The sequence below is a fragment of the Pristis pectinata genome, chromosome 20 (assembly GCF_009764475.1).
Source record: "Pristis pectinata isolate sPriPec2 chromosome 20, sPriPec2.1.pri, whole genome shotgun sequence".
In the NCBI taxonomy this organism is placed as follows: Eukaryota; Metazoa; Chordata; class Chondrichthyes; order Rhinopristiformes; family Pristidae; genus Pristis; species Pristis pectinata.
In genome coordinates, this window is record NC_067424.1 from 40,229,297 (window position 1) to 40,241,970 (window position 12,674).

The 12,674-nt window shown below is 52.3% G+C and overlaps 1 protein-coding gene across 4 annotated transcripts in view; it reads left to right on the forward strand.

Annotated features, from left to right (window-relative positions):
- Window positions 1-12,674, forward strand: part of LOC127580904 (SLAM family member 5-like) — a 665,368-nt gene that overhangs the window by 451,711 nt on the left and 200,983 nt on the right. The window lies entirely within an intron of this gene.

The window sequence follows — 12,674 nt, forward strand, 5'->3', positions numbered from 1 at the left end:
GGTCAGGCAGCATCTGCAGAGGGAAATAAACCGTCAACATTTCAGGTCAAGATTCTTCATCAAGGCCCGAAACACAAACTGTTTATTTCCCTTCATAGATGCTGCCTGACCTACTGAATTCCTCCAGCATTTTGAGTGTATTGTTCAGTGAGTGGGGAGCAGACTCGAGGGGCCAAATGGCCTCCTCCTGCTCCTATTTCCCATGTTCTGATGTTCTCCTCCTTCCAGTGGGAATCAGTTAACCCTGGGATGGAGGAGAGAAGATTTCTCAGCCAGACGTCGCTGGGTGAGATTATTAGAAACGTTATATTCTTGTAAGAGTGAGTCAGGAACTATATTGCTGGGTGTGAGTGTGCTGTGTCACTCACTGGGGCACTACATTCTGTGTAATGAACACAAGGGGATCGCTCAGCAAAGCACAGCATGAAGACTGAGGAATAAACACCTTGCTGAGCTCAGACCTCAGTCTGGGGAATTAAAGCAGTGCTCTGGGAAACAGTCGGAACAACTGGGATCCCTGAACGTCAGACCAGGCCTTTAACCTGGGGATACAGTGGGATCTGTTTAACTGTGACCCACAGATACAGACCATTTGGCCCTTCCACACCAGCCCCTACCACCCCATCGGCCCATCCCTTCGATCCCCCCTCTCTGTGTGCTCAGCTCCTCCAGCCTCGGATCCACGAGGTTCCCCATTGACGGTTCACTCCTTCACGACCCCTGGCCCAGTCTCCAGGGATGTGGTGGGTGTGTCCCCCAGCCTGGGACTACCTCAGCCCCACTACACTGGGACCGCCTCAGCCCCACTACACTGGGACCGTGACCCCCAGCTCTGGACACATTAATTAGGGGTGTTTCAGGAACTGGTGAAACCCGGGCCCCTCGCGGCATTCTCACTCACCGGACACCTCCAGTCGGACTGTCGCCCGAGTCTGTGCTCCTGAACTCACTGTAACAGTCACCTCATAATCACCAGCATCCTCTCTCCGTAGATCACGGATTTCCAGATTGAACTCCCCAGGACGAAGAGATATCCGTCGCTTGTACTCCTCAGAACCGAAGTATTCAATGTCCCCCTTTGAGTATTGCGTTATCTTGGTTCTGGGTGATGTCCGTCTCCACTCAACCTCAACAACGTCCAGTCCAACTGGGATCCCAGGAGGTAAGGAGACCGAGTGTCCCAGAGCTCCGTTCACAGTGGGAGGGGAAGCCCCAGTCCCAGCTGAGGAGACAAGAGGAGGCAGTCAGCAGGTGAGCTCAGTGACTGGAGGAGGAATCGGACCTGGGAGAATCACAGACACAGGAGCAGGTCATGCGGCCCATCGTCTGGCTCCTGGCCCTGTGAGGGACCCGGCCCACAGTTCCTACATCACACAGTGAGCCCACGGGGGGAGCAGAGTGAAGACTCTCTGCACCCGGCCCTGAGGAAGGAAGTTGCAGCCTGCAGCCAGATATCGATGGACGGGTCGGGGGGCACAGACACGGCAAATGGGACCCAGTCTTGAGTGGGGGGGGGGGGGGGGTGTTTGGGGTGGGTGAACACGGTGAGGGACCACGGGGGAGGGTGTGAGTGGTGTGGGGGGGACAGAGGGAGCTTAGAGCAGGTCAGGTGGGTGAGGGAGTGAAGAGGCAGTCGGGATCCCTGCTTTTGTTGGTGGGGACCCAGGGTCTGTGAACGGGGGAGCTGGACAGGTCTGGGGTTGGGGGGGGGGGGGGGGGGGCTGTGGTTTACACCAGAGTGGGGAGAGGGTTGTTACCAGGATGGGGCAGGGCCGGAGAAGGTTCGGTGAGGAGACGGGTCAGACTGAGGCTGACGGCAGATTTAATCAGGATGTGAAGGGACGAGAGGCCCAGACAGGGAACAGGAAAGAGCTTTGGCCCTGGGCAGAGGGAGCGATACCAGGAGGCCCAGAGTTAAAGGAACGGGAGGTCGGGAATGTTCCCCATAGGGAGGTGGGTGAGTCAGCCCCTCTCTACACTGTTCCGTCACCCATTCCCAGGGCTTGGAGAGCAGTGATCTCTTTGTGACCCTTCCCCTACTACCCTGAGATATGTTCCTCTTGGTAGGTCAGTGGTGGGTGGACTCCCTGCCAGAGGAGCTGAGACCGTTTGTGTGCAGCACTGCGCACCTCCTCTACCTGGGTGTCTGCATGAGGTCCACTGAGGAAACCTGGCTGGCGAACTGGCAGAACTGAGAGACAGAAGTTGTTGCCCGGCTGGTGCGCTGGTCAGGACAACTTACAGCAATTTCTTACCAGGACAGAGAGCTGGTCATAAACCTACTGGTGGCCTCCATGTTGTGGCACCGGTTGGTCACTCGGGTCCTGCCCTCTGTCATTGTCACCATGACCCAGAGGAAGTTGGTCGACTTCTTCTGTGGCAACAGGAAACACTGGGTCTCTGCCGAGGACCTGAGTCTCCCGATTGACGAGGGCAGTCAGTCGCTGGTGTGTGTACGTACCCAGCTGGCGGTTCTCTGCCTCAGGACCCTGCAGAGATACCTGTACACTGAGCACCCTCCGAGATGGCGTGTGCTAGGAATACATTCTTTCCACCAGGGGCTTTGCCTTCAGGAGGACACGCGGTTCCCAGCGGCGAACATCAGCCGTGCTGCTCTGTGGGAGCTGAGTAGTTCTTAAATCAGGAGCTATTCCGAGTCTGGGACAGGGTCACCTCTGGTCAGAGCGCTCCTCCACCAGCAGAGGGTGGTGGTTTGGCTAAGAGAGGGGCCAGTCCCCATCCTGTCACATTCTCCCTCTATCTCATTCCCCCCCCCCCTCTGTCACCCTCTGTCTCTCTATCCCCGTCTCTTTCTCTGTCTGTCTCTCTTCCTCTCTCTCTCTCTCTCTCTTTCGAGACTGCCTCTCTTTCTCTCGCTGTCTCTCTCTCTCTCTCTCATTCACTCTCTCCTTTTCTCTCTCTCTGTCTCTGAAGGAAAGTTTCCCGGTTGCCTGCGTAACCCTTTATTCACCTGTCCCGTTCCCTTTAGGGAGCAGTGGGCAGACACTCCAAGCTCCCTCTGCTTCTCCACACCACTCGCACCCTCCCACGTATTGTGGACTCCCCGTCTGTATCACCTCCCCAGATACATCACCTCACACTTCTGTGGATTAAACCAGGATGCGATGGTGCTGGAGAGGCGGCAGAGGAGAGTTAATGGGAGGGTACCGAGGACGGACTGTTTCAGTGAGGAGAGACTGGGTCTGTTTTTCCGGAGCGGAGGAGGTGAAGTGGGGACATGACTGAGGTATATAAAATTATGTGGGGTATAGATCGGGCAGGCTGCAGGAAACCTTTCCCATACCAGAGGCAGGTTAAATGAGAGGGCACAGATTTAGGGTGAGGGGGAAGGGATTTACAGGGGATCTGAGGGGTCCTTTCTCACCCGGAGAGCGGTGAGTACCTGGAACACACCGCCGGAGACGATGGGGGAAACGGAGTCACTGACAACACTTAACAAGTGTCCAGACGAGCTCTGGAATCCCCCAGATATAGACGGCTGCGGGACAGGTGCTGGGAGATGGGATCAGTACGGATGGATGCCTACTGGTCAGTGGATGTGATGGGCCGAATGGCCTGTTTCCGCGCTATACTAAGCTGCATTTGCTGCTTTTCTGCCCAACGGCCCAACCTGTTGATCCCTTACACAGAGGCACAGATCAAGCCACTCCCTCCTTCCCGGCTGATCCGACTGTAACCTCAGCTCCACGTTCCCGTCCACACCTCCCTTCCCCCGTGACCTGTCACCCCCTCACGCCAATAATCTCTCTCCCTCTGCCTTAAAATGATCAAAGACCCTGCCTCCAGCGCCCTTTGAGGAAGAGAGTTCCAAAGACTCACCACCTCGGACAGAAATGATTTCACCTCATCCCTGTTTAAATGGGCTGCCCCTTCTTTTCACACGGTGACCCCTTGTTCTCGATCTCCCGCGGGGGGAACATCCTCCCCACACCCACCCTGTCAGCTCCCTCAGGGTCCCACACCTTTCACTTCAGTCCCTCCTCACCCTTCCAAACTGCCGCAGATCCAACCTTTCCCCACAAACATCCCACCTGTTCCAGGTCTCAGCCTGGTGAACCTTCTCTCAACCAGTTCCAGCCCATTGACACCTTCCCTTCATCAAGGAGATGGATGCTGCCCACTGTACTCCAGGGTGTCCCTGCAGTCTGGAGCTCTCCTCCTCACTGCCGTCCACACGGACAATGTTTGTACCACCTGCAAGGCTTCTTCACCCTGCCCCCTACATTTGGCTCCAACTCGTTACTGTCTGCAACAACAGAGTGAGGGACGGGGCACTGACCCTGTGGGTCCCACTGGTAACAGCTCCAGTCACATCAACACCCGTCACCCATTCCCCTCTCCTCCCTCCCTCTGAGCCCATTTTGGATCCAATCTATTGCTCTCCCTCGGGTCCCGAGGGCTGTTACTGAAGCAGCCCCTCCCACCGTTTGAGGCCAGGAGTTGGGTCTGAATCCGCAGAGCCCCTGTGGGGGTGGGGAGCTGGTGTCAGGGTGCGGGGAGCTGGTTCTCACAGGGTGAGGGAAACACGGCGTGAAATGGTGGCAGGAAGTTAGAGCAGGAAGTGGAGGGATGAGTGAAGCAGAATAACGTTGCACTCGGGACACAGGTCTTGGGGTGGGTGCAGGAGGTCGGGTTCTGTGTCGGGGGAGGACTGACACACAGCTGGGAAGTGACCCCAATGTACTGACGGACCCCCGGACGGGCCTCACACACGCTCACTGTTCTACAGCCGGGGTCGCCACCACAGTCCGACCTTACCCACATCGGCGGCGTAGACGGCGGTAAAGAGCAGGGAGGAGTCCCTCCTGGAGGCGAAACGCTGCATCTTGAAACTCTGATGAAACTCACAGACGTTGAAGCGGCTGTTTGTGCCGCCACCGGTCGGGGAACTGAAGGCGCAGGAACTGACGTCCGGCCAACCCCGCCCAACGCTCAGTAACACGGAGAACCTCTCCCAGTCTCCCCGTCACACTCGATCCTTCTCTCTCTCTCTCACTCTCTCTCTGTTTCTCTCTCACTCTTTCTCTCTCTATCTTTCGCTCTTTCTGCCCCTCTCTGCCTCTCTTTCACTTTTTTTCCTCTGTCCCTGTCCCTTTCCGTTTCTCTCTCTCCCTCTCTCTATTTCTCTCTGTCTCTTTCTTTCTATCTCTCCCTTTCCCCGATTCTCTCTGTTTCTGTCCCTCTTTCTCTCTCCTTTTCTCTCTTTCTCACTCTCGCTCTCTCTCTCTGCCTCTTGCTCTCTGTGTCTGCCTCTTTCTGTCCCTCTGACTCTCTTGCGCTCCTCTTTCTCTCCTCCATCTGTCTTTCTCACACTCTCTCTTTCTTTCTGTGTGTCTCACTCTTTCTATGATGGGACGTATCCCAGGTTATTGGGAGAGGCAAGAGATGAGATTGCTGGGGCCTTGACCAATATCTTCATGTCCTCTGTAGCCACAGGTGAGGTCCCAGAGGACTGGCGAGGAGCTAATGTTGTTGCATTATTTAAGAAGAGAAACAGGGATAATCCTGGAAACTATAGACCAGTGAGTTTCACGGCAGTGGTAGGGAAGTTACTGGAGAGGATGCTTAAAGACAGGATTTATAAGCATTTGGAAAACCATGGCCTAATTAGGGACAGTCAGCATAGCTTTGTGAGGGGCAAGTCATGTCTTACTAACTTGATTGAGTTTTTTGAAGAGGCAATGAAGATGTTCAATGAAGGTAGAGCTGTCAATGTTGTCTACGTGGACTTTAGTGAGGTGTTTGACAAGATCCCTCGTGGGAGGCTCATCTAGAAGATTTAGATGCATGGGATCCACGGTGAATTGGCTGCTGGGATTCAAAATTGGCTTGTCCGTAGAAGACAGAGTGTATGAACATCTGACCAATAAATAAATATTTTTTTATAGCATTGTAAAAATATTGGTTGATGGGACTTATTCTGGCTGGAGGTCCGTGACTAGTGGTGTTCCACAGGGATCCGTACTGGGACTTTTGCTGTTTGTGATACATGTCAATGACCTGGATGAAAAGGATGCAGCGGGATATGGATCAGTTGCAGATGTGGGCAGAGAAATGGCAGATGGAGTTTAACCCGACCAAATGTGTAGTGTTGCACTTTGGGAGATCAAATGTAAAGGGACAGTACACTGTTTATGGCAAGACCCTTAACCGTGTTGATGAGCAGAGAGATTTCGGGGTCCAAGTTCATAGCTCCCTGAAAGTGGCTACACAGGTTGATAGGGTGGTAAGGAAGGTATATGGCATGCTTGTCTTTAGTGAAGGAACTGAGTTCAAGAGTCGGGAAGTTATGTTGCAGCTTTATAAAACTCTAGTTAGGCCGCACCTGGAGTATTGCATTCAATTCTGGTCACCCCATTATCGGAAGGATGTGGAGGCTTTGGAGAGGGTGCAGAAGGGGTTTACCAGGACGCTGCCTGTATTAGAGGGCACGTGCTATAAGGAGAGGTTAGATACAGTTGGGTTGTTCTCTCTGGAGTGGCAGAGTCTGAGAGGAGATCTGATAGAGGCTTATAAGATTATGAGAGGCAAGAGCAACCAGCCGGTATCTTTTTCCAAAGGTTGAAATGTCTAATACCACAGGGCGTGCATTTAAAGTGAGAGGGGGTAAGTTCAAAGGAGATGTGCGGGGCAAGTTTTCTAAACTGAGAGTGGTGGGTGTCTGCAATGCGCTGCCAGGGGTGGTGGTCGAGGCAAATACGACAGGGGCGTTCAAGAGGCTCTTAGACAGGGACATGAATGTGCAGGAAATGGAGGGCTATGGACGTTGTGTGGGCAGAAGGGATCAGTTCAGTTGGGCATTTGATTACTAATTTGATTGGTTCGGCACAACATTGTGGGCCGAAGGACCTCTTCCTGTGCTGTACTGTTCTATGTTCTATATTGAAACCTCCCCCGTGGGCAGCCAGGACCAAGGTGGCTACCCCTCCTGGAATGGTGTGTGTTTCCTGCAGGAGGCTCACCGCCTACCTCCCGTCCCTGACACTGAGAGATTGTTAAACATGGGGAGGAAACGAGAGGTGCCGTTAACGATGAAGCTGGCTGTGGTTATCCTCATCTCGGAAATATTTTAAATCCTGTCACTGATACCCTGCTGTGAGGAGGGTGCAGATTCCCTCACCTCCCTCCACTCCCCCAGCAGCCCTGTGAGGAAGGCCTTGAACCAACATCTGGGCCCATCCCCAGCTTCTTGAGGGCAACGTGGAGGGAGCTCATGGGCAGAGCCAGTGCTGACTGTCAGTGGATGGCCACGGAACTTTATTCCAACAGTCCCTGGTCTTTCCCAGGATATGAGGAGGGACTCAGTGAGTGTGTGAGGGGAGACCCGGTGAGGACGTGGGTATCCACCACTTCCCTGGGGACAGACTATATCCCCCCTGAAGTCTCCCTGTTCACTGACGTCTGGCAGGCCCACCCACAGTCTGTGGTGAGAGACGTGGCCATGGCAGCCCCACCCCCACCCCCATCACAGCCCTGTCCCATGAGAGACTCCAACATATACCATTGGTCAAGAGAACTGCAGAGGAAAACCTATTCTAAGGGTATGAATGTACGATCGCTCACCAAGCAGCCACTGAAACATGAACCTGTCCAAACATCTCTTAAACATTGTACTTGCACCCACCTCTCGAGCTTCCTCTGGCAGCTCGATCCACACACCCACCCCCCGCTCTGTGAAAAAGTCTCCCCTCAGGTCCCCTCTAAATCTGTCCCCTCTCATCTTAAATCTATGCCCTCTAACTTTAGACTCTCCTCCTCTGGCCTGCAACCATGCAGCTTACCTACGCCCCGAACCTAAGGTCACGTCTCAGCATCCTGTGCTCCAGGGAGAAAAGTTCCAGCCGATTCAGTCTCTCTTCATAACTCAAGTCTTCCAGTCCTGTTAACATCCTGGTGAATCTTTCCTGCACCCGTTCCAGCTGAATGGCATCCTTCCTGTAGCTGGGCGACCAGAACTGCACACAGTACTCCAAGTGTGGTCTCACCGAATCCATGTACAGTTGCAACATGATGTCCCAACTCTCGTACTCAGTGGTCCGGCCGACGAAGGCAGGTGTGCCAAATGCCTTTTTCACCACCCTGTCTACCTGTTTCACCATTTTCAGGGAACGATGTACCTGCACCCTGAGGTCTCCCTGTTCGACCACACTCTGCAGGGCCCAACCATTTACTGTGTATGTCCTGCCCCGGTTTAATTTACCAAAATGCAACATATGCACTTGTCTGAGTTAAATTACATCTGCCGTTCCTTGGGCTATTTTCCCAGTTCACCTAGATCCTGTTGCAATGTTAGACAACCTTCCTCACTGTGCACTGCACCACCATTTGTGGAGTCATCGGCAAAGTAACAAACCATGTTAACTATATTGTCATTCAAACTGTTCCTGTAGATGACAAACAACAGGGGGCCCAGCACCGATCCCTGTGGCTCACCACTGGTCACAGGCCTCCAGTCTGAATAACGACCCTCCAGTGCCACCCTCTGTCTCCTTCCACCAAGCCAATTTTGTATCAAATTGGCTGGCTCACCCTGGATCCCATGTGATCTAACCTTCCAGACTAGTCAAACATACGGCACTTGTCAAAAGCTTTGCTGAAGTTCACGTAGACAATGTCCACTGCCCTGCCCTTGTCAATCTTCTTTGTTACCTCAAAAACTCAATCAAATCTGTGGGGCACGAATTTCCACACACAAAGCCATGCTGACTATCCCTTATCACTCCTTGCCTTTCCAAATGCAGGTAGATCCTGTCTCTCAGAATCCCCTCCAGTAACTTTCCCATCAATAACGTTAGGCTCACCGGCCTGTAGTTCCCCAGCTTGTCCTTGCAGCCCTTCTTAAACAAAGGCACAACATTAGTTGTCCTCTTTTTGCTCTCCCATTTCCCCTCTCAAGTGTCTCCTACGTCCCTTTTCTCCTCAATGGACTCATTTGATCCCAGCTGCCTCTACCTGACATGTGCCACCTTCTCTTTCATGACCAGAGCCTCAATATCCCTCATCAACCAGGGTTCCCTAGTCCTGCCGGCCTTGCCCTTCACTGTAACAGGAGCATGCTGTCCCTGAGCTCTCCCTCTCTCACTTTTCAAAGCCTCCCACGTGACAGATGTCCCTTTGCCAGCAAACAGCCTCTCCCAGTCAACCTTTGCATGTTCCTGTCTAATGCGTTAAAAATTAGCCTTGCCCGTATTTAGGATTTTAACTTGGTATTGCAATTGGTTTATTATTGTCACTTGTACCGAGGTACAGTGAAAAACTTGTCTTGCATACCGATCGTGCAGGTCAATTAACTTGTGGACCAGTCCATAACTTTTTTAAAACTAATGATCACAGGTCACTCTATTGTTCAACTTATGATCACGGGTCGCAACATGCTCGCCCACTGACGCTTCTGTCACTTGCCCTGCCTCATTTCCCAACAGAAGGTCTGGTGTAGCCCATCTCTAGTCGGGCCGTCTCCATGCTGTTTGAGAAAACATTCCTGGACACATATAACAAGTTCGGCTGCATCCAAGCACTTTGTACTGTGGCAGTCCCGGTGAACATGAGGGAAGTTGAAATCATCAACCATTACATCCCTGTATTTTTTACAGATATCTGTGATCTCCCAACATATTTGTTCTTTTAATTCCCGCTGACTATTGGGGAGGCCTCTCACACCATCCCATCAAAATGACCATCCCCTTCTTATTTCTAGGTTCCACCCATATGGCCTCATTAGATGATCCCCCAAGAATATTGGTATTGGAATTGGTTTATTATTGTCACTTGTACCGAGGTACCGTGAAAAACTTGTTTTGCATACAGATTGGACAGGTCAATTCATTACACAGTGCAGTTACATTGAGTTAGTACAGAGTGCATTGAGGTAGTACAGGTAAAAACAATAACAGTACAGACTAAAGTGTCACAGTTACAGAGGAAGTGCAGTGCAATAAGGTGCAAGGTCACAACGAGGTAGATTGTGAGGTCAGAGTCCATCTCATCGTATAAGGGAACTATTCAATAATCTTATCACAGTGGGGTAGAAACTGTCCTGAAGCCTGGTGGTATGTGCCCTCAGGCTCCTGTATCTTCTGCCCAATGGAAGAGGAGACAAGAGAGAATGACCCGGGTGAGTGAGGTCTTTGATTATGCTGGCTGCTTCACCAAGGCAGTGAGAGGTAAAGACAGAGTCCAAGGAGGGGAGGCTGGTTTCTGTGACGCTCTGGGCAGTGTCCACAACTCTCTGCAATATCCTCTCTAAGTAATGCCATGATATTCAAAAATACAACTTGTCTCTTACCTCCATCTCAATCATGCCTGTACATCCGTATCCTGGAAGATTGAGCTGGCAGTCCTGCTCCTCCCTCAACCATGGGTCTGTTGTGGCGAGGATATGTTTTCCTGTCCCGGCGGCCTTATCAGCAGAGGGGAGGAACCAGCAGCATTTAAATGTTGATTTGTTAATGTAAAAAGGAGGAAGCTTCAGTGGAGCAGCCATTTTGGAGCGACTATTTTTGGGAGTGTCCATGTGTGAGCTGTCAGGGCTGTGTTTGAGTACCAGTGCAGAGGCTTTGGTTCATGAGGCTTCGGTGAGAGGAGGCTGAGCAATGGAACAGGAAGAGATGATAAGATTTTCCTCAGAATTTTTTCTTCGTATTGGAGCAGCTGGGATGGGAGTTAGGGCAGTTGCACGACTCTCCTGCAGCATGTGGGAGATCAGGGAGACTCCCAGTGTTCCCGATGACTTCACCTGTCAGAAGTGCGCCCAGCTGCAGCTCCTGACTGACCGCGTGAAGGAACCGGAGCTGGAGCTGGACGTACTTCAGATCATCCGGGATGCTGAGAGCATCATTGACAAGAGTTTCAGTGAGGTGGTCACATCTAGGGTGCAGTCAGTAGTTGGGCGACCACCAAGAAAGGTCGAGGGAGCAGGCAGACAGTGCAGGGTTCCCCTGTGGCCATTCCCCTTGGCAACAAGTATCCCTCTTTGGATACTGCTGGGGGGGGTTGACCTATCAGGGCACAGCAGCATCGGCCAGGTCGGTGGCACTGTGACCGGCTCTGAGGCTCAGTGGGGAAGGGTAACGTCAGGCAGAGCAATAGTGATGGGAGCCTTGATAGTTAGGTGGATAGACAGAAGATTCTGTGGCTGCAAATAAGATGCCAAGATGGTGTGTTGCCTCCCTGATGCCAGGGTTAAGGAGATCTTGGAGCGGCTGCAGAACATTCTCAAGGACGGGGGTGAGCAGCCAGAGGTCGTGGTGCACATTGGCACCAACAACATAAGTAAAAGAAGTCCTGCACCGTGAGTGTAGGGAGTTAGGAACGAGGCTGAAGAGCAGGACCTCCAAGGCAGTCATCTCTGGATTACTCCCGGTGCCGCCTGCTGGTTAGGCCAGGAATGGAAAGATGGAACAGATGAATATGTGGCTGAGGAGCTGGTGCAGGGGGCAGGGATTCAGGTGAAATCAATCTGGATGTTTCCGTCGTTGATGCCCATCCGGACCCCACACGTCTTCAAAGTATTCTTTGCACAGATAATACATTTCTGGCAATATTTGGCCACTTCTTGGCCCGTCCCCGCCACCGCCGATATTGTTTTCGTGGATCCAGCATTTTGTCTTGGCTTGTGTGGGTCATCCCATGACACTGTTTTAGAAGCTGTTGTCTTCAACACAGGGGTGGCATCACAGTCCCTGTGCAGTTTGTCCACACTCCCTTCTCCTGTCTGGCATTCCTGTCTTTCCAGGTGTCGTCCTCTCTCCTCTGTACCCCGGCAATGACAATTTCCTTCAGTTCCAAGGCTCCGACTGCCCCCTGCTCCCCAGTGACTGGAGGTGGGTCCACGGCCGCTTCCTTTGAGGCCTGATCCACGCCGTTGTTCCCCAGGGTCTGTGCATCTCCCTGACAAACCCTGTTCTCTTCCCAACATTTGGTGTTCTCTCACCAACTTTTACCGATGCACCATAGAAAGCATCCTATCAGGATGTATCACGGCTTGGTACAGCAACTGCTCTGCCCACGATCGCAAGAGGCTGCAGAGAGTGGTGGACAGCCCAGCGCATCATGGAAACCAGCCTCCCCTCCTTGGACTCTTGTTGTCTTGGCGAAGCAGCCAGCATAATCAAAGACCCCACACACCCGGGACATTCTCTCTTCTCTCCTCTTCCATTGGGTAGGAGATACAGGAGCCTGAGGGCACGTACCATCAGACTTAAGGACAGCTTCTACCCCACTGTGATAAGACTATTGAATGGTTCCCTTATACAATAAGATGGACTCTGACCTCATAATCTACCTTGTTGTGACCTTGCACCTTATTGCACTGCACTTTCTCTGTAGCTGTGACACTTTACTCTGTACTGTTATTGTTTTTTTACCTGTACTATGTCAATGCACTCTGTACTAACTTGATGTAACTGCACTGTGTAATGAATTGACCTGTAAGATCGGTTTGTAAGACAAGTTTTTCACTGTACCTCGGTACAAGTGACAATAATAAACCAATACCAATACGTGCGCTTTGACCTTGGTGACAGCTACTGCCCGGGGTTTCTCGGGACCGGACAGAATCCTTCACCTCTGTCCCAGTGATCATGAACCCCCTTCTCGCCCACGCCAGCAGATAACCATGTACCACTCCAAATGCAGATCGGTCATCTGTGTAA